Source organism: Calidris pugnax, unplaced genomic scaffold, assembly GCF_001431845.1.
Source record: "Calidris pugnax isolate Ruff unplaced genomic scaffold, ASM143184v1 scaffold68, whole genome shotgun sequence".
NCBI lineage: Eukaryota > Metazoa > Chordata > Aves > Charadriiformes > Scolopacidae > Calidris > Calidris pugnax.
In genome coordinates, this window is record NW_015090921.1 from 5,729,242 (window position 1) to 5,737,417 (window position 8,176).

An 8,176-nucleotide genomic window follows, 5' to 3' on the forward strand; every position below is an offset into this window, starting at 1 on the left:
TCATGATATCAGTCAGTCTTCAAGGTTTATCGGTCTATTTATTCACCATAAAATAGAGCCTAAATTCAGTATTTTTCTCAATAACCACCATAAAAGCTACACATATGCATGTACTGAAATATGCAATTTAGACAGCATTTTAAGATACATTCTCTAATACCATGCTGTATATGGGCATCACATGTATTTGAATCATTAACGAAAGCTATTGACTTTCATTAATTATTCCCAATGGTACAAGATTATTCAAAACTTTGCACCAGAATATTAGACATTTTAACACTGATCTACTTAAGATTTGCATATATGCAAATGAAAGCAGCAGCTCAAATAAAATGCCATATGTATTTTATCATAAAGCTGAATACATTAGGAGAGCAATTAGAAAGGTACATAACGGTCTAGGTTACAATATGAAGATGGACATGTCTGCTTAAGTAACAGGTTGTAATCTTTGCCTTTTTCTTTCTCTGAAAAGACACTAAAACACAGAATGATCAAGCATTACAGTAACATTTTATTGACTTGGCAGAGGCAGTTCCTCACCATAACGCGGAAAAAAAAAATTATCTTTTTACTACTAGGCACAAAAGACAAATCCTCCCAAGCTTTGCTACACTACATTAGTCAAACTCAGAGATAACTTAGCTGATACCATCAAACTTAACCTACCAGAGCTGCCTTCAACAGATCATCTCCACAGCTAATTAATTTAGTTAATTATTGACCATCAACCTTCTCTATCAGAGGCCTCAAACCCTCCAAATTTCCAAAATGTGGTTCTTTGACAAATAACTCTTTTCCTCCAGATTTGCATGTCCATTTACAGTTAAGATATGCACCAGCACCTGCCCAGCCGAAAGGGGAAGGAACTGAGAGTAGCGATAGCCCTTTCACCTTTAGTTTCTTCTCTAAAAAAATCCACATCATGATACCAATACAAACACACTTAACACACAACAGGAGATTCGGTCCTCCTCTTATGTTCCCCATCTAGCACTCCTAGGGTACCATTCTTGATCTCACTGAAGTACCTGATGGTGTTTAAACACGCGTTCCTAGCGTTAGCACACGGGCACCTGATGTACTCAAATCATTAGTAACAGGTATTTGTTTTGACAATCGAGGATACTGCACAGCTCATTTCAAGAAAGATACTCTAAAACACATACAAATATATTATTTCATTTGTAATGGACCTGACAAAGGTATAAGGTCATTCAGAACTTTGCACCAGCCTAGGTCACATAAAGCATGCATATAAAATTATATGATAGCAGTAATTTGCATGCAAAGGCACCTGCCTTCAAGGAAGGTCATAACACAGAAGTTTTGGAACAAAGTATTTTACAATTATTTGAAACCATATATAAAGAGTAGAACTTGTTTTAAAATGTATTTAAACTGAGACAGGAGCTAAGGAAAATTTCAACAAATTTGGGTAGAGATAGAAAATGAGATATTTCAGCCTTGTGGTTTTCCAGTAGGTTATTAGATGAGTGTAGTAGCACATCACACTGTTTATACACAGGTCAGCTGTGCAGCTGCAACACAACAGAGCTAAGAGAATTATTTATGATGATACACAAGTGACAAAGGTTTAGATGCCTCCCCAATACAGGAGAGCGGTTTTAATGTGATTAATATGAAGTTACTCCTGAAAAGCAAGGGTGCTTATCCTTGCACCAATTTCAGGTATTTCCTTTGCATTAAAATATTCTCCACTCCCCCAACATTCTTCACTAGCACTACTTTGTAGTTTAGCAGAATAATTCCCTACACGCATTCAGGATCTTGTTCAAGATTACTCAACTATTTATAGAATTTGTTCTGCACAGGAGTGGAAGAGCAGCATGGGGCTTTCATCAGGAAAAGCAGGCCAGTTGAGTGTGGTGACTTGCTCACACCAGTTAGCACATAACATTAAAGAGCTTTCACAAGTAAAGCTAACATTACACCTGTTTTGGCTAATTAAAACATATAGTAACTATACACGATTACAGGAAGAGTTTTAGGCTAACTGCCCAATCAACTGGTCATTACTTATGACAGAGTACTAAAAATACTAATGGAATTCAAATGCTATTGGATGTCACTATGAAAAGTGAAACTTTCACCGCCACAGAGAGAAGCCCTTAGAGGCAAGGGCTCAGAAGTTCAGAGATTTAGTAGATGCTACAGGGACAGGGAGAATACCAACCCACATTCTATTTCCAGATCACCTCTTGACTTACTGTCTACATAGAGATAAACCATTCTGCCTCATCGTTAGCTTTCTCCCAAATCCTGCTAAGAAATCCGAGGCTCGCTTTACTGACTGTAAGAGAACCTTCATGAAGTACTCCAAGAAGCATTATAAATTCAATGTATTTCCTCATTCACTATGCAACAGCAACAAGAACCAGACAGCTTTTGAGCCACGTAGTCAGCAACAGCATTTCATCTCATCATACACTGTTCTGTTCAGTCACAAAACTGAGAAACCTCATATGGAGAAGCTCCATAAACATAGCTTTCTCTACATAAATGCAGGCATATTTGAATTCTTAACCAAAAAAAATCCCACACCTTCAAACAGCCTTCAAGATTTTATCAGATTTAACAGTTTGTGCCTTTGAAATCATCAGCTTGCTGCATCGCATAGGAAATTACCTCTTATGGGACGTTAATGGGAAAACAAGCTACTCTAAAACTGAGCATCAAACTGCAAGCAAAGACAAGGCTTTGCCAAAAAGAACCCAGCGCCATATAAAAGAAAAACATGCCAACAGCAAAACATAAAGCCTTCAAAACAACTTTCTATTTTGAGCGAATGTAATTGTTCAGTGGGTGATTTTTACATTTGTTTTAAAGAGATGCATTTTACAATAATGTGATGTAAACGCAACCTGCCCATAGGCTGCACCTGCCCAGAGCTTGTTTTAATCAACTTAATCAAGTCTGCTACAGAGATTTTGGAGAACACTTCTCACAAGTAAAAATAGTCTACAAAGAAAATAAGGCATTAGACTACTTCCTGCTACAACATCCATTTGTCCACAGTTATTCAACCTTACCGGATAACATACATTAAAAATGTACGTCAAGGTTAAATCTGTTACAGATCAGTGGCTGAACGCTCTGACTATATAAAGCCACAAGTGCCATGGAGTGGGGCGGGCAGCCCAGCATTCCAGCTGCCTAGAAATCCTCAGGAGGCCTCAAAGAGCTCAGCAGTGTTGGCCCGTCTAAAGGCCTTCCTAAATGCTGCACGTCCCTCCAGACAGCAGTGGAAACTCTACACTTGACAAGAACGGGAGTCTAGAAGTTCACTGTGGCAGAAGGTTCTGCAGCAACGTGCTCCTCGGCTCCTCACAGGGATGTTGTTCCTGTTGCTTTAGTGAATTCTCCTGCAGCAACCGATTGCACCCATCCTAGTGGAGCTGCAGAACAGTAACGCAGCTGCCACAGCCACAGGAGAGAAGAGCAGAGAGGAAAGAAGCAACTCAACAAGAGATGCATCCATGAAATCATTAGGTGGTTGATGGGAGGAAATGGTGGACACAAGGTCATTTTGACTTGGAGAGAAGCCCCTTGCTCAGAAGAATTCAGAATGGAAGTGTATTTAGGCCCTGGAAAGCACTTAACCACTGCTAAACTAGATCATAAACAGTTTGACGATCAGCCTAACTTATTTTGCTAATCTGCCACGAAGCCTGGTCTTTTCACTGGAAAACCCCACATAGGCCTTTGAAAGCTGTATCCAACACCTGTTGTGATAAACAAATGTTACAAAGCAATAACAATTCCTAATCTAATTTGGTTCTAGTAAAGCCTAGTAAGGGAGACAGATTTTCTTAGGGAAAAACTTCATTACTATAAAACCACTTCCCTGTATTACATGCTGCTCCAAAGATCAAAGCCCCGCACTGCTGTGAGAGTGCTCTACAAAAGTAATTCATCATAACACGACCCAGGACTACGCTCAAATTTCATCACCTCAAGCAGAATTTACACGGAATAAAGCACCGACATTGGAAGCCTATCTTTCCTTCCCAGGAAGGAAAAGTGCCTTGAGGCACCTTGAATTCACTATGCATCTACTTGCTAGATTGTAACTTTACCAATTACCTTAACGTTCCTTATGGGCATATGTGGGAAGCACTTGAACCTTTCTTCTGAGATGCTGATCTGTGCAACCCAGCCTGATCAACAGCCAGAAACTTCAGGACTTAACTAAAGTTACGTCATGACGCACAGCATTATTCTCCTCTGGCACACTATCACACAGCGTACAAGCTACTTTGTAGGCACAGGTGGGTTTTGGTAATATGGCAAAGGAGATAACTGTATCAAACAGCCCAATATTTAAAATACTTGTACCAGAAGTAAGACTTTTAAGGTAAATTCTTCCCTGCTTTCCAAGATCTTACTTCATCCTCATGACAGACTGAGGGTACTCCAGATCCCTCAGCGCTGAAAGAGCACCACTGCACAGCCAATGTTATAACTGGGTGGCCAAGTGCTCAACTATTTTGACATTGAGCCAGAAGAGGAGAGTAATTTCATAGGTCAAAGCTCTTTAAGTTCCTCTTAAAAGCAATAAAGTTGATCCACTAACTAGCCTAGAAGACACCTATCAGAAACTGTTTGCATGCTATCCCATGAGAACAGTTGGCTTTATATAGGGAGGGTATACACTGGAGATAAGGAGGCTGTAGAGAAATACCTTAAACAAACAGACCAGCGCAGGCACAGGAACACCTGGCATAAACACAGAGTTTTCATTGATATGTATTTTTACTTCAACTAAGTCTAAGAACGAGGTACAGACCAGAAGAATACATACACCTTAAGTCACAAACTGCATCTTCTAATTCCCTGTATACAAGCAATGCGAATAACTTCCTCATATCCAAACTACATTTTCCTTGCTGTAAACTGAAATAATAATTCCTTCCTTGTAAAAGTAAATACCTTATTGTTATCTTGCTTGTGATTGTTTTTTATGCACTGGAAGATTCAGGGATATACACTGCCCTAACTGGAACGGAGAGCTGCTCAGCGTTATTATCATAGAATGGTTAGAGTTGGAAGGGACCTTAAAGATCATCGAGTTCCAACCCCCTGCCCTGGGCAGGGACACCTCCCACCAGACCAGGTTGCTCAAAGCCCCATCCAGCCTGGTCTTATTGCTGTATGCTGTCATTTAGGGACACCTAAAATCCACATACCTGGAAAGCTTCTGTTTTCCCCTAGACTCCCAGTCCATTTTTAGACATAGGCAAACTCTTTCTTCAGATGTTTTTCTCAAACATCACATTTCCTGAGCCTATTAGAATCCCTCCTTCCAAATTGCTCACAACACTCTTAAAAAAATGTCCAAAACCGAACACAGTACTCCAACTAAGACTCCTATCAGCACTCTTTGGAGGGGGACATTCTTTGTACCCCTACTACCATTATAGCCTCAAACATAACTGCTAACAATTGAGACAAAGTCTAATTAAGTAGCAACACAGTGATCAACAATATGGGGAACAGATAACCTACCCAATTTAGATATTTATGTGACTTAAAAAAGAATTCATGTCAGCTTATTGACAACCTTGTGTCGATTTATAAAAGGCTCCTTAACAAACAGACCCTTATAAGAATGACAGAAATACAGCCAAATGTTACAGAAATAAGCATAAACTTAAGTGGCAGGTATCTTTTTCCCTTCCTAGAGTATTTAAGCTCATAGTACCCTTCACAGGTATGCACACTATGTCTCTTTATTGGAACTTACAAGCAAGGACTCAGAAAATAAATCTAAACAGACTACTCTATGCATCCCATCTATTGCAGAGTCACAGAAGCGGGTACCTGGCCTTGGCAAAATGATGCAGATTCCCTAAGAATACATAGATGCAAGAGAGCCCGTAGGAGAGCACTCAGTCATCAGACTTCTTCTATTTATGCAGTCACTACAGAGTATTAAGAGTCACTGGAAAGTGATTTGAGGCACTTAAACCAAGGTAGTCAGGTCACATGTCAGTGTATGGAGCTTTAGTGCCAAGTATATTCAAGTTAAGGATCCCAGACATTAAGACAGCAGTCATTAATGACCAGGCAATAGAAATACAGGGGTTTGTCTGAATTCTCACACCTCTGTAAAACAGGTCGTTTGTCCCAGGGCTGAACACTAGGGGCTCCGCCAATTTGGGATTAAAACGTAAAATAGTCTGGGACTAGATGAGAAAAATCTACACGACAAATATGAAAAACATTTTCACAAAAACAAAGAAGTTATTTGTAATGTACAGTATCTTCTTATTTATCCATAATCAGCTTGAGTCAAATGACATCTCAAATCTTACGACACCATCTGGTGGCAGAGTTCGTGGAAGATGATTACCAGATGTTAAAAAGATTCCTAATTCCAGGTATGTTATGTATTTTATCTTTAAAAGATAAAGTGCAAAAATACCTTATTTTTACCTCGATGAAGTTAACGACAAGTCTTAGCATCCCTGTACACAATTTGGATCTGTATTTCTAGGATAGTGGCCACTGTTATTCTTTGTACTGGATATCGGAGCCCTGCATAAACTAAGATGCATTTAGCTGACATCTCTTCAAACATGTGATGCTCTTGGACATATGGGCTAGAAGTTACCTGAAGTTTGGTCACAGTGACTCAGGTAACAGACTAACATGTTTGGCTAAAACCAATTATTTGTTCCAAATTGAAAACACTAGACCATAGTGCCTATTTAACAAACTTTACATACAAAAAGACCCCACAAATCAGTCAATAGTGGAATGCGGTGACGCAAATGCAGTTGCCTTTTACTGCTAGTTCAACTGAAGTGAAGCAAAGACTGAAAAAAAAAAAAAAATATAATAGAGTTATCTTTAACAGAAGAGACTTCAGGACAGGAATCTATTTTCCAAGCTAACTAGTTACAAAGCCGCATTGCCCCAGAGAACCTGCAATATTTATCCCAAATGTTGCAGTCCTAACGGGGAGATAATTTCAAAGTTCGGCAAAACTATTAACCTTTTTTTTTTTAAAGTGTTAACTGTTTTTTAGACCAGGACCTATCGGTTCTGCAAAATGGTCAATTAGTTGAATATAGTAATTGAGGCTTGACTGAAAGAAGTATAAAATGACAAAAGAACAGAAAAAACCAGCAGAGATGTAGGAAAAGCAGCCCCAGGAACTCATGCTGGAAACAAAGTCCATCAAAATTCAATCTTCTTCTCTCTCAGGTCACTCTTCACAACTTATCTGTTCTACAAACTTCTTTAAAGGTGCTCTTCAGAAGGGGCAGGATGGAAGGCAAAAAGGAAAGCTTCTTACTTGCATGAGATTGTTGTTACCAAACCACTATCAATAAAGTATATTGAAGTATAAACAGTAATCATCAATGCCACTTCTATCTAATGTTCATAAACTTTTCCAAGCTGAAGCTCATAAATTGTATTAAGAACTGTTCCTGTATGCTTAGATTTGCATGTGAACTACCCTGCTTGCAATGGTGAGTACTTAATTTTAAACATCTCATATTTCATTATATCGTTAACACATGTTTCACACTACCAGTCCCACTCTTTTTAGGTTACCAAACACTTATCACCACATTCACACATGCTTTCACTAGATCATGTCTTTCAGCTGTATGTCATGAGCAAAGTAACTAAGCAACTCTACACTCAAAGCCACACTTCAGCAGTAGAAACACTTCTGGGCAGGCACACAGAGCATGATAGCTACACAGCTGCAACAGAGAAACTGCTCTAACAAATCTTATATGTAACTGAATAACACTGTTCAGAGATTACTCCAGCAATAAAGGATACTCAGGATGTAAAGCAAGACGTACGCCTACCCCAAGGCCCACAGCCCCTCTAGGCCAGGCCTGCCCCCTGCCCTCCCCTTCCCTCCCCAGGCCGCCCCCTCCACCACAGCCAGAGCAACCCCCCATCACCCCCGCTGCCGCCACAGACCTCCCTCAGGCCTCTGCTCCCCCACCCACCCCCGGTACTCACACATCGCACCCCTCGACAGGGCAGAAGCCCGGAAACCCATCCCCCTGTCGGCACCGAGCAGGCCCGGCCGCCGTTCGCCCCGCAGCCCACCGCCCTCACAGCACCAGCGCCAGGCCGACCCCACAGAGACCCGCGGCGCACGGCGGGGCGGGGAAGCTCT

At 40.5% G+C, this 8,176-nt stretch overlaps 1 protein-coding gene across 2 annotated transcripts in view; it reads right to left on the reverse strand.

Moving 5' to 3' along the window:
• Positions 1–8,149, reverse strand: part of ZNF106 (zinc finger protein 106) — a 37,160-nt gene extending 29,011 nt beyond the window's left edge. For both annotated transcript variants that reach the window (XM_014950294.1, XM_014950293.1), the window contains exon 1: positions 8,017–8,149. The gene's annotated coding sequence lies outside the window, so the exon portion shown is untranslated. The remainder of the gene's footprint in view (positions 1–8,016) is intronic.
• Positions 8,150–8,176: the final 27 nt, after the last annotated feature.